The following is a 17,483-nucleotide window of genomic DNA, read 5'->3' as shown; positions in this document are numbered from 1 at the left end:
CAAAGTGGAATATATGTGTACAAGTCTGGAAAGAGTGGAAATTTAGGATATGGTAAATACTTTACAAGTCATTTTCAAAAAAGTGTTTCCCACAACTGGGCCTTTACATTGCCATCTTATTTTTTTTAATTAATTAATTAATTTATTTATTTATTTAGAGAGAGTGGAGGGCAAGGAGCAGAGGGAAAGAGAGACTCTCAAGCAGAACCCAATCTGGGGCTTGATCTCACGACCCTGAGATCATGACCTGAGGTGAAATCAAGAGTCCACGCTTAACTGAGAGAGCCACCCAGGTGCCCCTGCCATCTTTTTTGATCAAAATATTTTGATGTCATCCTTCCTTCTACTATAAAACATTTTTTAATGAGTTGAAATTAAGGAAGGTCAACAACTACTAGAAAAGAAGAGAAGTGGTGCTCCTGGGTGGCTCAGGTTAAGCATCCCACTCTTGATTTTGTCTCAGGTCCTGATCTTGGTAGTTGAGGGATTGAGTCCCGCATTGGGCTTTGCACTCAGTGTGGAGTCTCCTTGTCCCTCTCTCTCTGTTCCTGCCCCTTCTTATGCTGTCTCCCTCTCTATCTCTAAAATAAATAAAATCTTTAAAAAAAAGTAAAGAAAGGGAAAGAGGAGAAGAAACTTCTATTGGTTTGAGGTGTCAGAATCCCCCTAAACCAGGACAAGTATCTGGTAAGGGCAGAGAATAAGTATGTGCAGGTGGCATCCCTGAGGATTCAGTTTCAGTGGACCTTGAGTGCTCCTACTGCATAACTCACTGAATTGTCTCACCAGTTTCTACACTGGCTTGACTGGGCATTCTTTTGGAGCTCTGTGATAGCATTTAATAAGACCCCAATGGGATGTCTTCCACATACAGTATTCTGGTATTTCTTCAAGTAATTGCTAAAAGATACAGGATCTAATTGTCCTATAATACTCATGCCCATTTTATCTAGATGTTCAAAGAATCTATAAATCTCTCCATGGGATTCATCATAGTAACTGTAAGGGAAGTTTTGACCCCACTGGCAGAAATAGAAGAAACCACAAAGAGATTACTAGGATCTGCTAGGTATTTACTGAAGAGTTTTCCAAATTCCTGTTCTTTTGACTCACTCAGAGCTCCAACACAGGATTAATGATAAAATCATCCCCGTGGCTTTCCATGGCTTTATAATATAAGGCAAATGCATTTCAGTACTGTGTTCATCTTCATCTGTCTGCAGAGACATTCATTCAAATATCCCTATCTTCCATAGTTCTCTGTAAATCTTTTGGTCAATACGAAGGTCATAGATTAGATAGATAAATAGATAGATATAGATAGATATAAATATAGATACCCACCCTGGAAAGTGCACACTGAAAGAGGGGCATATGATGAGAAGGCCACAGGCAGAAAATTCTCTGGGTAATAGATGGATCCACTTGCTTGTAAGCATGAATAGCACAAGACCCACAGTATATCCTGCATGAGGTGCAATAATGGCTTTAGCAAGTCTTTTTGTAGACTGCACTTATGAAAGCCAACCTTCTAGCTCTGCATTCCCCCGTGGTTCTGAGGCTGTGCACCAGTGTGCAGAGTGACTGGCTTGCCATCAGACCATTGTGTTGAACAACTTGGTGCCTCTGCCACCTATCTATGATGAACGATGTATGAGAATGAACGGGGAGGCAACAGCAGCAGCAGCAGTTTGGCAAGGGGACAAAACATCGAGGGCCCAGCCTGGAGCAGGCTGCAGCATGGAGGAGATTGGTCCAGAGCGAGGAGGAGGAGGAAGAGAAGGAGGCAGGAGATAGCAGCCTGAGTGGTGGCGGTGGGGGCAGTAGCAACAGTCATCACAAACTCCTGGGACCGCCGAAAGATGGGGCCCACAGTGGTTTCACTGGAGCCAGGAAAGCCCTGGTCTTGGCCCCGACTCAATGCTTTCTCCAGCCTCCCCCACAGTGCCCAACAGATTTAAATATTAATCTCAGCCAAAAGACTGCACAGAAAAATCCAAAATGTTTGACCACACACCTGGGCACCATGGCCCAGCCAAGTTGATACACAGTATTATCCATCAAAAAAATTAATTGTGATTAATTGTGATTCCAACATACTCATCCTTCTTTATTTAATTACTAAGTTGTCTTGAAATTAATATAAGGCAATGTAGTGACCCAGTAAATGGTAGGAGGTTCCAAGAGAGCGCTTACACAGTCTTTTGTTCTCATCAGTTTAAAGTTCATATAAAGGTCTTCACATAGATAGAACACTTCAGTTTTCCTCAGGTTTTCACTTGAACCATTCCCATCCCACTTGCTTATATTTTATTCCATCTTTTGGATCCCATGTATATAGAATTTTCACTCAGGTCCACTACTATGACCTTTTTTTTAAATGCAAGATCTTCATACCAGTGTTGAATCAGTCAATCCATCCTTCCCCCACCCCCCATAATGATAAAAATGTAATAAAGCCCCCTCCTGTTTAGTAGGGATCCAACATAATTATTAAATTTATGTTCAGAGAAGAATGATATGTAGTGTTTACAAATTTATAATCACAATTCACACATGAGAAACTATATCACAAAAAAAAAGAACTAGTACTTGTTCATCCTTGTAGTGCAAGTTCTGTATAAGTAACCCTACTTTCCTTTCCTTAGTATGAATGAAATGTGACTCTAATATGTTCAAATTAAACATATAGTTCAACAAAAAATATCCTTTATAAAATTACCTGGAGACATGAACCCAAAGGGGGTCTATTTGTAGCAAATTGACACAGAGCAATGCACTTCTCAGACATGTTATAGATATGTTATATACAGCATATATATATAAGTAATATATATATACTGTTTTAACAAGAGACTACAGAGAGCTGGAATAACTAAATACCCTTTTAATCATAATGTGTGAATCCAAATACATTAATACATTTTGTTTGTCTAATTACTTTATGTTTAAATGCATGTGTATATATACATACATAAAAATAATATATTGATGGCTAGAATATCTTTAGCTATTCTGTCCCTCTATAATAATTGCCATGGCTCAAATATTAAAAGTATATCTGATATCATGGAGTAAATGAAGATATTTTTCTCAAAACAACTATATTTGCAAAAAATCTGATCATTTTCTTCTAATCACTTTAGATTCCTTCCTAACACGTATTCTCATAAGCATTTTTATTTATTTCACAAACACTCTACCATTTTTTTCTAATGAAACATATTTTATTCACAACTTTACAATCACCCATATTTAGTGCTTTAATGCTGATTTAGTCTTTGGCTATTTGAATATAAGGATGTGGTGAATTATATACCATTTACAACCTTGACTCTAATCACTAGCTGGAGGTGTCTTGCATGATGGATGAAGAGAGTCCTTTAAGATTATAAATTATAACATCTAGTATATTCTTTTAATAAAAATGGCTATCAATAGAATGGATTTTAGAGAAAATTATAGGCATTGTCCTGATGCAAATCTCTGATTTTGCAAATGATTAAACCAAAGCACATGAAGCCCAGGAACTCCAGTGGCTTTTCTATAAGCACAAAAGTTTATTCTGAAAAATCTGGATTGTTCCAAGTCTTCTGACTTTTAAATCAATGTTCTTTTTTTTAAAAAAATATAGTTCATACCACCTAATAATAAATTTTGTTTCACTCACTTCTTTGTTTTTCTATTATTTTAATTAACCTATAGAAATAAAGAAAAAAGTAATTTTAAGTTATATCATTTTAGTCTACTAAACATGAATATCATGTGAAGTATCCAATAACCTGAAGTTAAATAAAATTATAACAAAATCAGCATTATAGAGTGTAAGAAACTGTTGATTTTATTTGTTTATTTGACAGAGAGACACAGCGAGAGAGGGAACACAAGCAGGGGGAGTGGCAGGCAGAGGGAGAAGCAGGCTTCCCGCGGAGCAAGAAGCCCGATGTGGGGCTCGATGCCAGGACCCTGGGATCATGACCTGAGCTGAAGGCAGACGCTTAACGACTGAGCCACCCAGGTGCCCCTTTCTTAAAGGTTTTATTTGGAGATCTGAAGTTACGTATATAGTTCAAATAAGCTCAAAATAAATGCCATGACTTGCAGTTGTTACCTTATTAAACAAAATATTTATAAATGCGACCAGCTGATTTTCCTTTTTTTAAATTTAAATACAATTAGCCAACATATAGTACATAATTTTTCATTTAGAACCGAACTATTATATATCAGAAGATAGCATTTTATATAGTAATAAAAATGTAGGAGTGCCTGGGTGGCTCAGTCGGTTAGGCTTCTGCCTTCAGCTCAGGTCATGGTCCCAGGGTCCTGGGATCGAGCCCCACATTAGGCTCCCTGCTCAGCGGGGAGTCTGCTTCTCCCTCTCCCACTGCCCCTGCTTGGGTTCCCTCTCTCGCTGTTTCTCTCTGTCAAATAAATAAATAAAATCTTTTTACAAAATGTAAAAATAACTTCTCAATTTGAAAAATTTTGTGACTTTTTAAATTTTTTTAAAGCTTTTATTTATTTATTTATTTGATAGAGAGAGTGAGAGAGAGCATAAGAGAGACAGCAAGAGTTTGGCAGAAGAGCAGAAGGAGAGGAAGAAGCAGACTTCCCTCTAAGCGGGGAGCCCAACGTGCCCTTCAATCCCAGGACACTGAGATTATGACCTGAGCTGAAGGCCAACACTTAACCGACTGAGCCACCCAGGCACCCCTTGAAAAATTTTGTGACCTTTTAAGGGAAACCTATTGTTCTTTTAGCTATAAAAAAATGAAGTTGGACCCTTACCTAACACCATATTCAAATATTAACTCAAAATGAATCTATGACTTAAATGTAAGATCTAAAACAATAAAATCTTAGAAGAAAGCAGGATAAGACTGCATGACATTGGATTTGACAATAATTTCTTAGATATGACACCACAAACATAGAGAACAGGAGAGAAAATAGACAAAGCAGACTTCATGAATAACAAAAAAAAGTACATCAAAAGATTCTATCAACACAGTAAAAAGGCAACCCACACAAAAGGTAAAAATATTTGCAAAATATATTTGATTCTAGAATGTATAGAAAAATCCTAAAATTCAACAGCAACAAAAATATAAAAAAAAAAAAAATTAAAAATGGGCAAAGGCTTGGATAGACATTTCTCTAAAAAAGATATACAAATGGCCATAAGCACATGAAAAGATGGTCATCACTAATCATTAGGGAAAAGTAAATCAAAACTATAATGAGATACCTCTTCACACCCACTAAGATGACTAGTACCCAAAAAAAAAAAAACAGAAAACACCAAATGTTGCTAAGATATGAAGAAATTGGAACACTTATGCATTGCTGGTGGGAAGATAAAGTAGTATAGCCACTATGTAAACTAGTATGACTCTTCCTCAAAACTTTAAACATAGAATTACCATACAAGCCATCAATTCTATTTCTGGGTATATATCCTAAACAATTGAAAGCTGTCTCAAAGTACACCCATGTTCATGACCACATTATTTATAATAGCTAAAAGGAAGAAGCAACTCAAGTGTCCATTGGCACATTAAAAGATAAGCAAAATGGGGTATATACATATGATGGAATGTTATTCAGCCTTAAAAAGGGATATGGTGCAACATGAATGAACCTTGAGGACATTATGCTAAGTGAAATAATCCACTCACAAAAAAGGTAAATACTATGATTCCACTTATATGAACTACTCAGTGTACTCAAAACCATAGAGACAGAAAGTAGAATGATGACTAGACCGGGACTAGAGAAAGGAGGGAAATGGGAAGTTATTGTTTAATGGGTATAAAATTTCTATTTTACAAGACAAAAAGAGTTACGGAGATGGGTGGTAATGGCTGCACATTATAAATGTATTTAATACCATTAAATTGTACACTTAAAATTGGTTAAGATGGTAAATTTGATGTTCTATATATTTTACTGTGATAAAAAATTGAAAAAAATAAAATTATACAGGATTAAAAGGTTATATATATATATATATATATATATAATAGCAATTTATTTTTTAGTCCCATGCTTATATTTTATGAAAATATTTCAACAAATATTTTGTCCAACAAATTAGAGGAATTAGTTGGACCCTAGTATGTTCAAGCATTGAATATCTCTCCTTCACCTGAAATTCTCAAAAATTAAGACTTGTTATAAACTTGCTTCTTTGCATTTCATCTGTTTTAAAGATTTATTTATTTAGAGAGAGAGTGTGAGTTGGGGGAAAGGCAGAGAGGGAGGGAGAGAGAATCTCAAGCAGACTCTCCGCACGGAGACTGATTTTATGACTCTGAGATTATGACCTGAGCCAAATCAAGTGTTGGACACTCCACCAACTGAGCCACCCAGGCACCCCTACATTTTATCTATTTTAGAACCACACCCCATGAAAGTGATATTAAGGCAACATACCACTCATTAACATTGTCTAAATTTGTCTAGCTTTTTCATAATTATTTATAAATTACAAAAGGAACAATTGCTTCTGATTTCACAGTAACAAATAAAAAAATTTCTCAATTGTCTCTTAACTGAATTTGTCTGATAATTTCCTCATGATTAGACTGGGCCTGTAGGTTTTGGGAAGGAAGATCATAGAGGTAAAGTGTCATCTTACCACATATCAACTTAGCACTGATGATATAAACTTTTATCACCCAGCTGAGGTAATGTTTGCTAGGTTTCTACACTGTGAAGTTATGATTTTTTCTCATCTCTTTACTGCACTCTTGGGAAGGAAGTCACTATGGGAAACCCACACTAAAGGGTATGGGTTTGTATTCCACTCCTCCGAGGGCACAGTTTACATAAATGATTTGCAATTCTTCTGTTCAGAATATTTGTCTATTCTCCCTCATTTATTTATTCAATAATCGATTTATATTTGTATGTATTCATATATATCTATTTTATTCTTTGCATTAGAATATTACTTAAGTTATTTTGTTGTTCAAATGGTTCCAGTTTTGGCCATGGGGACCTCTTTAAATTGGCTTCCATGTCCCTTTGATATACCCTCATCATGGGTGTGTGTGTGTGTGCTTCCTTACTTTCTGGTACTAAAAGATTCTTTAGGCTCATCCTGTATATTTCTTGCCCCAGTCCTTTTTTTAAAAAAATTATTTATTTATTTGACAGAAAGAGAGAGAGCACAAGTAGGGGAAGCAGCAGGCAGAGGGAAAAGCAGGCTCCCCTGCTGAGCAGGGAGCCCAAAATGGGGGGCTCAATCCCAGGACTCTGGGATCATGACCTGAGCCAAAGGCAGGTCATGACTGAGCCACCCAGGTGCCCCTTTTTCCCCAGTCCTAAGATCAGTCATTTTACAATGAGCTCTGGTTCCTTTTATTGGATAATGGTATTAGAAACTATTATCTGAGTCTAAGTAGATACTGTTGCTACTAGGTTGACATCCTAACTTTTAAAAAAAACAGTAATTTTACAAGAAAAGTTATGTAAGTGATACTTTGTCATTGACAGGGAAGTTGTCTTCAATTTTAAAAATATCAAAATGGTTTGTCATGAAACTTACAAAGAACCCTATTTAGAAGGCAATAAAAGCCCTAGGCAGGAATAACATTTACTATAAAACACTTGAATTTGGGTATTTCTTTTTAACATTTTACTTATATTCATAAAGATAAGTTCACAAGTAAGTGCACAACTTGATGAATTGTCACAGACTGAACACACTCATATAACTACCAGCCAAATGAAGAGGTAGATGCCTCCCAGTAATCGCCTGGGGCTAAGGACACCTTTCTTTCTTCCCATGTATGCCACCACATTTGTCCTACAGTCTTGGTGCCTCAGCCACTCCGGTGCCTCACACTACATTCCCATTTCCTGCGAAGTGGAGCTGTGGCCGCTATCAGGTACACACCTGCAGGTCATTCTGAGATGATAGGCCAGATGAATTCACTTCCTGAGCAGCTGACCAAATGAAATTCTGTTGTTTTTTATTCACTCAAAGTGGTATATCCAATAGGAAGGTCCTCCCGGCTGACACTGTTTATTTGGACTTTCTGAATTCCTTAGCCACAGTTATAGGACCTTTAGCAGAGATCACAGATCACAGACTTGCTGCCCTGTTGTCGTAACATCCCTTCTCTGCCTACCTGGAGAAGAGTGAGCAACAAAAAAGATACCACCTGAGTAGATTACTTGGATCCCCTTTTTGCTGCTCAGCTTCTCAATATTAACCTAACTTCTGTACATTCACAGGTAGGTTAATTTGATTCCCTTCCTACAGTGAAAGAGCAAAGCCAAAGACTGAATCAGATATTTTAAAAGCACGTAAGTGATTAAAAAAAAAAAATACACGATTAAACAGTATTCAGTATTAAAATTTAGAGTGATTATGAAAGTCAGAATGCAAACAACTTTTTGGCAATAATTGTATAACAATCAAATTCCTGTAAAAGCTCACATGGCTGCTTCTATTTTCACACATTTGCCCTAATCACAGACTAGTCTTAAAGAAGTCCACATTTTCCTGACTTCACTCACCTGAATTATTGTAAAGGAGTGAAAATTTTATATGGTATGAATCTTCAGCTGACATAGACACTTCCTAGGGAAGAAAAAATCTTGCAAGCAGTCCCTTGAATATGCATTTTGGAAAGGCATCATAGTGGGTTGAATAGTGGTCCTCAAAAGATAGGTCTATTTCCTAATCCTTTGAACCTGTGAATAGGACTTTATTTGGACAAAGAATCTTTGAGAGTCTAAGTTAAAAATCTTAAGATCACCCTGGATTACTCAAGTACCCTAAATCAAATGATTTTACAGTCCTAAATACAATAATGAATGTTTTTACAAGAGACAAAAGAGAGAAGACACAAGACACAGAAGAAGAGAAGGTCACGTGCAGAGAGAAGAAACTATTAGAGTTATGTAGCCACAAGTAATGAATTCCAGAAGCCACCAAAAGCTTCAAGAGACAAGGAAGAAATACCTCTTAGAGCCTGCAAACACCTCAATTTTGGATTTCTAGTCTCCAAACTGTGAGAAAATAAATTACATCATCTTAAGCCATCAGGTTATGGTAATTCGTTATGACAGCCCTTGGAAACTAATACAGGAGGAAAGATATGAGGGTTTAAATAGATATAACAGGGGAACCTGGGTGGCTCAGTCAGTTAAGCATCTCACTCTTGATTTCAGCTCAGGTCTTAATCTCAGTTGTGGAATTGAGCCCTGTGTTGGGATCTGTGGTCACTGGGGAGTCTGAATGAGATTTTCACTCTCCCTCTCCCTCCCCCCAAATAAATAAATAAATCTTTAAAAAATAAGTACAAAGGGACACCTGGGTGGTGCAGTCAGGTGTCTGACTCTTGGTTTCAGCTCAGGTCATGATCTCAGGGTTGTGAAATCTAGACCCACTTCAGGCTCCACACTCAGAATGGAGTCTGCTTGAGACTCCCCTTCTCTCTCTGCCCCTCCTGCTTATGCTCTCTCTCTCTCAAATAAGTAAGTAAGTAAATAAATAAATAAATAAATAAATAAGTGTAACAGTTGACAGAATAGAGAAGAATAGCTAAGCTGATGATCAAGGAAATGAGGGAAATAATATTTTATGCTTCTTTTGAAGGAGAGTAAGGAAAGAAAGAAAAATAGAGAAGGAAGGAAGGAGCAGAACAAGAAGAAATGTACTCAAATGAAGGGTCAATGAGGGATATTCTATGGTAGAGACCAAAAGTCTTTATTAGCCACATGTTTCCAAAGAAATCCATTGTCTTCCTTATTTTGCTGTCTAGTTCCCCTGAATTTTAGTAAACATTCTTACATTCAATATAAAAATACGAAGTTGTATATGTGGTTGGATTTGGGGTAGATTGGAAAAGGAGTTTTGATATCTGGATTAACAAAAATCAAGGCAGTGACCAGACTAATGGAAGCAGATAGCCAGACTCTGAGGAGAATTTAAAGATACAAAATCTTCAAGAATTCACAGAATTAGGGAGTTTTCAGACTTCCTGTGATTTGAAATCACTCATTTAACATTCACAGTGTTATATTCTCCTCCCAGTGCTTGTAGATTATAGTTTTATGACTGGGGAGCTACTCTTCCCAAATTAGACCTGTGGTTACCTGTGGTTACAATTTCCCCAATAATACTTTCTTTTGCCTTTTTATAGGATTGACTTCTTTAAATACACTCTATCTCTTCCACCAGCTATCTCTCACACTCTATGGAATAAATCCTTAGAGCTTATAAACTTGCTCTAGGCTTCAATCTTCATTTGTCTACTCCTACTCTATTTGCAATCCATTTGTCTATTGCTCTTCACAACAAAAGTTTAAAAAGCTAACTACATAAATTTGATGTTTTACTCTCTGTACAATTCCTTGAATAAAAAAAAGATTTCTGTCTCTGTGTTTCTCCTTTTTCATTATCTTCAACTATCATTACTCAAAACTAAAACAAAGCTTATCCTTTATTATCTTTCCATAAAGGACTATGGCTTTTTTTCCCTACAATTTAATACAAAGAAACTTAGTAATTATTTGTTGAATGAATAAGTGAAGTGAATCAATGTATTTTGCTTTATAAAAAATATTTTACACTGAAATGTATTAATTTGAAATAAAATATATAAAGATTAAAATTAATTTTTAAAGTTTTATACATCAATCACTTTTAAAAAATTCATGAACCTACACTTTCTTGATTTCATGATCTTCTGAGAGAATTTAAACAATAACTTACTTTAACCATCCCAAAATCTGTGTTTTGACTTTGTTATAGAGAAACTTCATAGAACTAATTTATCATCTTCTCTTCTAGAATTTATCACATTAAAGTTACTATTTTGTGTTTTTAACATGAAAATAATTTGTAAAATTTTATTTAATAATAATTTTACAGTTCTTTTAATAAAACTTTGAGAGTATATTTCTAGAAGCAAAGTGTTGATATGACAATTTTTTTAAAAAGATTTATTTATTTATTTGAGAGAGAGAGTGAGAGAGCATGGGGAGGGGAGGGAGAGGGATAAAATCTTAAGGAGACTCTGCACTGAGTGTGGAGCCTGACGAGGGGCTCAATCCCAAGAACCTGAGATCATGACCTGAGCCAAAACCAAGAGTCAGATGCTTAACTGATTGTGCCACCCAGGAGCCATTGATATATGAAATACATTTTTAAAAGATGAAAACAAAGTTTGAATTAATCATCAGTCTTTACATTTTCTAAAATCCAGATAATTTCCAAATGATATTTATTCAGTTAATGTGAAATTAGCCCCAATCAAATATACTTCATATTTTTTCAAAATGAAAATATTATTAGAAGAAATGTATTTGCATTATAGGTATAGCAAAAGCTGTGGTGTCCTTACTATTCTCATATACACTGATGACTTCCTAATAAATCATCTGTAAACTTAGCTGATGATATAGGGCAGTTAAGGTACCTTTACCTGATAATGAACATAAATCTGCCCCTTGAGACAACACTGAATCTTGTTCTATACTGTGTGCCAGAGTTCCCTAACAAAACAAAGTCCTAGTTTCCCATATACTTATCATGCTCATTAATGTATCTTAAATTTATTTTCTTCATTTCCCTTTTTCATTTCTCCACTCACCTACTGGTGACTCCTGTATCTAACTATCAGAAAGAATGCTTTTGAGTTCTGTCTTAAAGTCTGTGTTGGGGTAAACCCAGACTCAGGCTCTTGGTATTTGAAATACTCCTACCAGTAGACCCTCAGGATGGGATAGTGAAAGTGCTGACCACATGCCAACAACTTTGTTGAGGGTAAGTGAAGTATGATGCTCTTTGGCATTTTTACAATGAAAATTATTAAGACTTTCACCTGTGGTGGGTTGGCACTGAATATGAGTAGAAGGGGCTATACTGAACTAAGTACTAGCTTATATGTTTGAAAGATGGAGACAATGGTTATTTTTATGATTATAAAATGGGTTGGCTGTTACTAATTACCACAGAAGCCTATTGGTATGAAAACATCAGACTAAATTCAGCAAACTAAACATTTAGAAAATAACTTGAATGCCAGAGGATTTCAAAGTGGTATTTAAAATAATTCTTTTGTCCTGCAGTGAAAGGGCTGACTCTATTGTAAATTAGGGCTGAGAAGTGATTGAAGTATGAAAGAGTTACAATGGAAACCAAGTACACATTTTCTGTAAGTCTTCTAAAATGAAGTGAAGACATTAAAAGGAAGGGAGAAGACCTGAAGCAAGGATTAATTTTTTTGGTATGTATTTAAAAAAAATTATTCCCAAGATTCCTTGAACCTTTGGGTTGTAAGGAGCAGTCCCCTCACAATTTCTAGAAGAGATCATTTTCTCAATATCTGCAGAACATTCAGTTGGTTTCACTTGAAAAAACTACCTTACAAGATGATGTCTATCTGATGTTTTCCCCATTTCCCACTTATTGTTCCTAAAACAGCTTCAGCATGGCCTAAGTGACTATAACCCTACCAGAAGGAGAAGCATGATTATTTACCAGAAAATCTATAAGATATAGTTAATACATTCCATAAAGAACCATAAGGACATGCTTGGGAATTGATTTTGAAAGTGCTGGATCACAGGATGTGGACTGTAAAGCCAGATAAGTGAGATTTTATTGATACCAGGACATTATTAATTCAAGTAAATGTCTTGAGTTTTATATTCTGTTAGAATTGCTGCTTGAAGTTTGAGAGCAATGATGTCATATAAGAAAAGAAATGGCAAGAGAACTGGTGGCATCATGAGAAGGCAGACAAAACTTACTAGATTGACCAGCAAGACTGAAATAGCAAGTAGAGATCCTTGACTTACAGGGATCTGTTGTAATGGCTAATAGAGCATGGTATTCCTAGAGATGAAAAAGGTACACAACGAAATGTGGGTTTTTTTGTTTGTTTTACTTATAAAACCATAAAATATTAAGAGTGGGTGAGCCAATGGCTAATGGTTACTGCTGTAATAGAAAACCATGATTCCTAACTCAATCTCCAGATCTGAGTCAATTCTCAAATCCAGAGCCAGTTGGTTGAAGAAAAGGACAAATTCTTTTTAACAAAGACACTAAAATGCTCAGGGAGTATATTTGGGAGCTATTCCACGAAAAAGTAATATATATTGAGGACAGTGGATTAACTAGAAACTTCTATGAGTATCTCAGCTAAAACTAACACCAGGAGAACAAATGAAATCCCATATCCCTCATTAGAATGGGAGTATATGAACACGACATGATGACTATAGTCATGCCCCAGGTCTAATTTGCAATGGGTGTATAGAGTTTATAAATCCCTGTTATAGTTATTTCTTTTGTCCCTATGTGAATAATTAGCATGGATTTATTTAACAAATGGAAGAATATCACATTGGTTACCTCTCATGTGGAGTAATAAAAATTTATATCAAAAGAAGTCAAGTGGAAGCTTTTAAAACTCCTAAAGCCAACATGGTAAATCAGAAACAATGCCACAAATAAAATGTCAGACATTAATGCCACCCTTAAAGACTTAGACAATCCAGAGGTACACATGTAATTTACTGGTTGTATCCATCCAAACCAGGGGATCATGAGAGATGATGGCGTAGTCTTAACAGCAGCTGCTCTGTAAGTGTAGAATCTTTACTACAACACATGTTCTGATGCCATGTCTTTTGATCTAGTGAATATGTTCCTTCTAATTTTTTTTTTCAAAATGGAATATGAAGTAGTTTGCACTAACCAAAGATCTTTCTCCAGGGCAAAGTAAGCCTTCTTTATCTGTATCAAAATATAAATTAAATAAAATTTGGCCATCTTGACTCAATGCTGAACAAGACATTGGTTCATTCTAATGATGGCATTTTACAATTGAACTTGAGAGTACAAAGAGGTAAATATTTGGGATGCCCTAGTAAGGTGTAAAAAGACAATGAGGGAGAGTATTCAGAAGTTTTAATGGGTATGCCACAACACAAAGTTTTAGGAGACCCAGATTTCTGGCATACACTGAGGCATCTCTGTCTGCCCTCCAAAGTGAAATAAAGTTAATGTATGCTGCATTTCTTCTTCTTTTTTAAATCTACTTTTTTTTAAAGATTTTATTTATTCATTTGAGACACAGAGATACAGAGAGAGAGCATGAACGGGGGGAGAGGCAGAGGGAGAGGGAGAAGCAGGCTCGCCGCTGAGCCAGGAGCCAGACATGGGGCTCGATCCCAGGACCCTGGGATCATGACCTGAGCCAAAGGCAGACGCTTAACGACTGAGCCACCCAGGTGCCCCATGCTGCATTTCTTATCAATAAGAAAGAGGGGCGCCTGGGTGGCTCAGTCGTTAAGCATCTGCCTTAGGCTCAGGCCATGATCCCAGGGTCCTGGGATCGAGCCCCGCATCGGGCTCCCTGCTCAGCGGGAAGCCTGCTTCTCCCTCTCCCACTCCCCCTGCTTGTGTTCCCTCTCTCACTGTATCTCTCTCTGTCAAATAAATAAATAAAATATTTTAAAAAATGTATTAAATAAGAAAGAGCCACACTACTTGATAGATTTCTTTGGAATGTGAAAATGGCAAATATTATACTTGTGAAATAGCTTGTATTTGGAAGATGGGTAGTTTTAAATGGAGCCCTCCACAAGACAGGATTCTGCTCCAGGTTCAGTCTATACTTCAATTATCTCTGACAGGTGGACTATGTGACCTGGTAGAGGCCATATGGTACTACCTGTGTCATAAGAATGTTTTATAGAATCTCTGGCTGTCCCCAATATGGAAGTCATAGCATAAGATTTTAAGCTATGCCATATTCAATAGAAAATCATTTATAATTTAAAAAGCAGCTTCCAGCATGCTATTAATACTAATAGAGACCAAATGCCTGACTCTGTAATGTAATTTCTTCTAGAAGCTGTGTGACATGTGTTGAGTGTTCACACGACCACTAAGCTAGAAGTGTGGGTACAGCATAATTCCTTCACATGATGGAAATGGCATATTCAGGATTGGGACCGAAGAGATCCAGAGGACCCAAGGCAAAAAAATTATATGACATGCTGGTATGGAATTGGACTCACTAGTGTCAGCTGGAATGATTAGATTTGAAAATGATAGAATCCTTCCTTCCTCCCCCAATACATATATCTGTCTTGCTCTAATTCTTTTCCTTCACCTAATACCTGTAGCCTGTGAATGATTCCCCATGAGCTGATAGTGAAGGATGCACTTGATAATTAGTGCCTGTGATGATTTACTTTATTTGTCAAATTGTCAGGACACATTTCCCAGATATTTGGACAAATATTATTCTAGATATTTCTGTGAAGGTGGTTTTGGAAGAGATTAACATTTAAATTCATGGACTTTCAATAAAGCAGATCGCTATCCATAATGTGGCTGGACCTCATTTAATCAGTGAAAGGTCTTGATAAAACAAAGACTGACCTCTCTAAGCAAGAAGGAATTCTGCTAACAGACGGTTTTAGGACTCAAGCTACAACTCTTCCTTGGGTCTCCAGCCTGCCTGTCTACTATGTAGATATTGAACTTATCAAGTCTCCACAATTATGTGAGCCAGTTTTTTCTTTCTCTCAAAAAAAATATATATATATATTTATTTAAATATATAAATATATAATACATAAATATAAAATAATTTATATTTAATTATAATGTACATTATTTAATTTTAATATATAAATATGTGTATGTATGTATACATATATATATACATATATATTGCAGTCCATATCAGAGCAGGCCTAAAAGGCACTTGTGAAGACAAATATTGCCACTGAACTGAACTTAGAACATCTGGGTAATCAACCTAGCTATAAGAAGAAGTAATATAAACAGGATAAGAAAAAGGTAGGGGAGATTATATAAACAGGATGTTTTATAGTAGCACATAGCTCGCTTGGATGGACTATAAGGGGCCTAGAAAATGCAGGCCTGGAGGAGCAGAGACAAATCCAGAGAAAGGGCAGGTGGATGAATCTCTGAGGGCATCCAGTATTCAGATCTTTGTTTTTTACATCACGGCTTACCAGGCAGCATCTATAGCAGAAAAAAAAAAAAAAAAAAAACAAAAACAAAAACAAAAAACACACTAAACAAATTGAAAAAGACCCTGTAAGAAGGACAGAGCAATCAGCTTCTTAGACACCAGAACTATTTATGTCTAGCTTGAGACACCAAGCAAGCAATGAGATGAACAGAAATGCTGGCCAAGTGTGAGGCAAGTCTAGAATGAGTATTGAGGAAGAAGATGATAAATGCCAGGTGTGGTTTGGGGACAAGCTGTAGTAGTGAGGACAGTAACTTATCTAATTTTTTTCTGCCCTTCTTCTTAGAAGCTTTTATTATAGAAATTGCAACCAGACTCCATCTTGAGTAGCTATATGTCCTCAGAGTAAAGTTAACTTAATTCATCACAAATATATCTTAGTGGTTCAAGGACTGGTTTGTAATAGACACCATTAGTGTCTCATCTATACCACCAGAAGTGGACCTCCAATGCTATGGGCAACTCATCTTCTACAAAGCAGGAAAGAATGTCCAATGGAAAAAAGACAGTCTCTTCAACAAATGGTGTTGGGAAAATTGGACAGCCACATGCAGAAAATGAAACTAGACCACTTTCTTAGACCATACACAAAAATAAATTCAAAATGGATGAAAGACCTAAATGTGAGACAGAAATCAGTTAAAGGGATAGTATCCAAGATCTATAAAGAACTTATCAAACTCAACACCCCCAAAACAAACAAACAAACAAATCCAGTCAAGAAATGTGCAGAAGACATGAACAGAGATTTCTTTAAAGAAGACATACAAATGGCCAACAGACACATGAAAAGATACTCAACATCACTCACTATCAGGGAAATACAAATAGAAACCACAATGAGATACCACCTCACACTGGTCAGAATGGCTAAAATTAACAAGTCAGGAAACAACAGATGTTGGCAAGGATGTGGAGAAAGGGGAACCCTCTTATACTGTTGGTGGGAATGCAAACTGGCGCAGCAACTGTGGAAAACAGTATGGAGGTTCCTCAAAAAGTTAAAAATAGAACTGCCTTACAACCCAGCAGTTGCACTACTAGGTATTTATCCAAAGGATACAACCATAGTGATTTGAAGTGGCACATTCACCCTAATATTTATAGCAGAATGTCCACAAGAGCCAAAATATGGAAAGAGCGCAGACGTCCATTAACAGATGAATGGATAAAGAAGAAGTCTCTCCCCCCCCACACACACAGGAATATTAGTCATCAAAAAGAATGAAATCTTGCCATTTGCAATGATGTGGATGGAATTAGAAGGTATTATGCTAAGCAAAATAAGTCAGAGAAAGACAAATACCATATGATTTCACTAATATGTGGAATTTAAGAAACAAAACAGATGAACATAGGGGAAGGGAAGGAAAAATAAAATAAAAACAGAGAGGGAGACAAACCATAAGAGACTCAACTCTAGGAAACACACTGAGG

At 36.3% G+C, this 17,483-nt stretch overlaps 1 pseudogene; it reads right to left on the bottom strand.

Annotated features, from left to right (window-relative positions):
- Window positions 1-737: 737 nt before the first annotated feature.
- Window positions 738-1,454, bottom strand: LOC123847551 (protein MEMO1-like; annotated as a pseudogene).
- Window positions 1,455-17,483: the final 16,029 nt, after the last annotated feature.

This window comes from Mirounga angustirostris, unplaced genomic scaffold, assembly GCF_029215605.1.
Source record: "Mirounga angustirostris isolate CCGP_5_RB_7025 unplaced genomic scaffold, mMirAng1.0.hap1 SCAF_2, whole genome shotgun sequence".
In the NCBI taxonomy this organism is placed as follows: Eukaryota; Metazoa; Chordata; class Mammalia; order Carnivora; family Phocidae; genus Mirounga; species Mirounga angustirostris.
The sequence above is the reverse complement of the archived record's forward strand: the minus strand, read 5'-3'. Positions and strand labels throughout refer to the sequence as shown.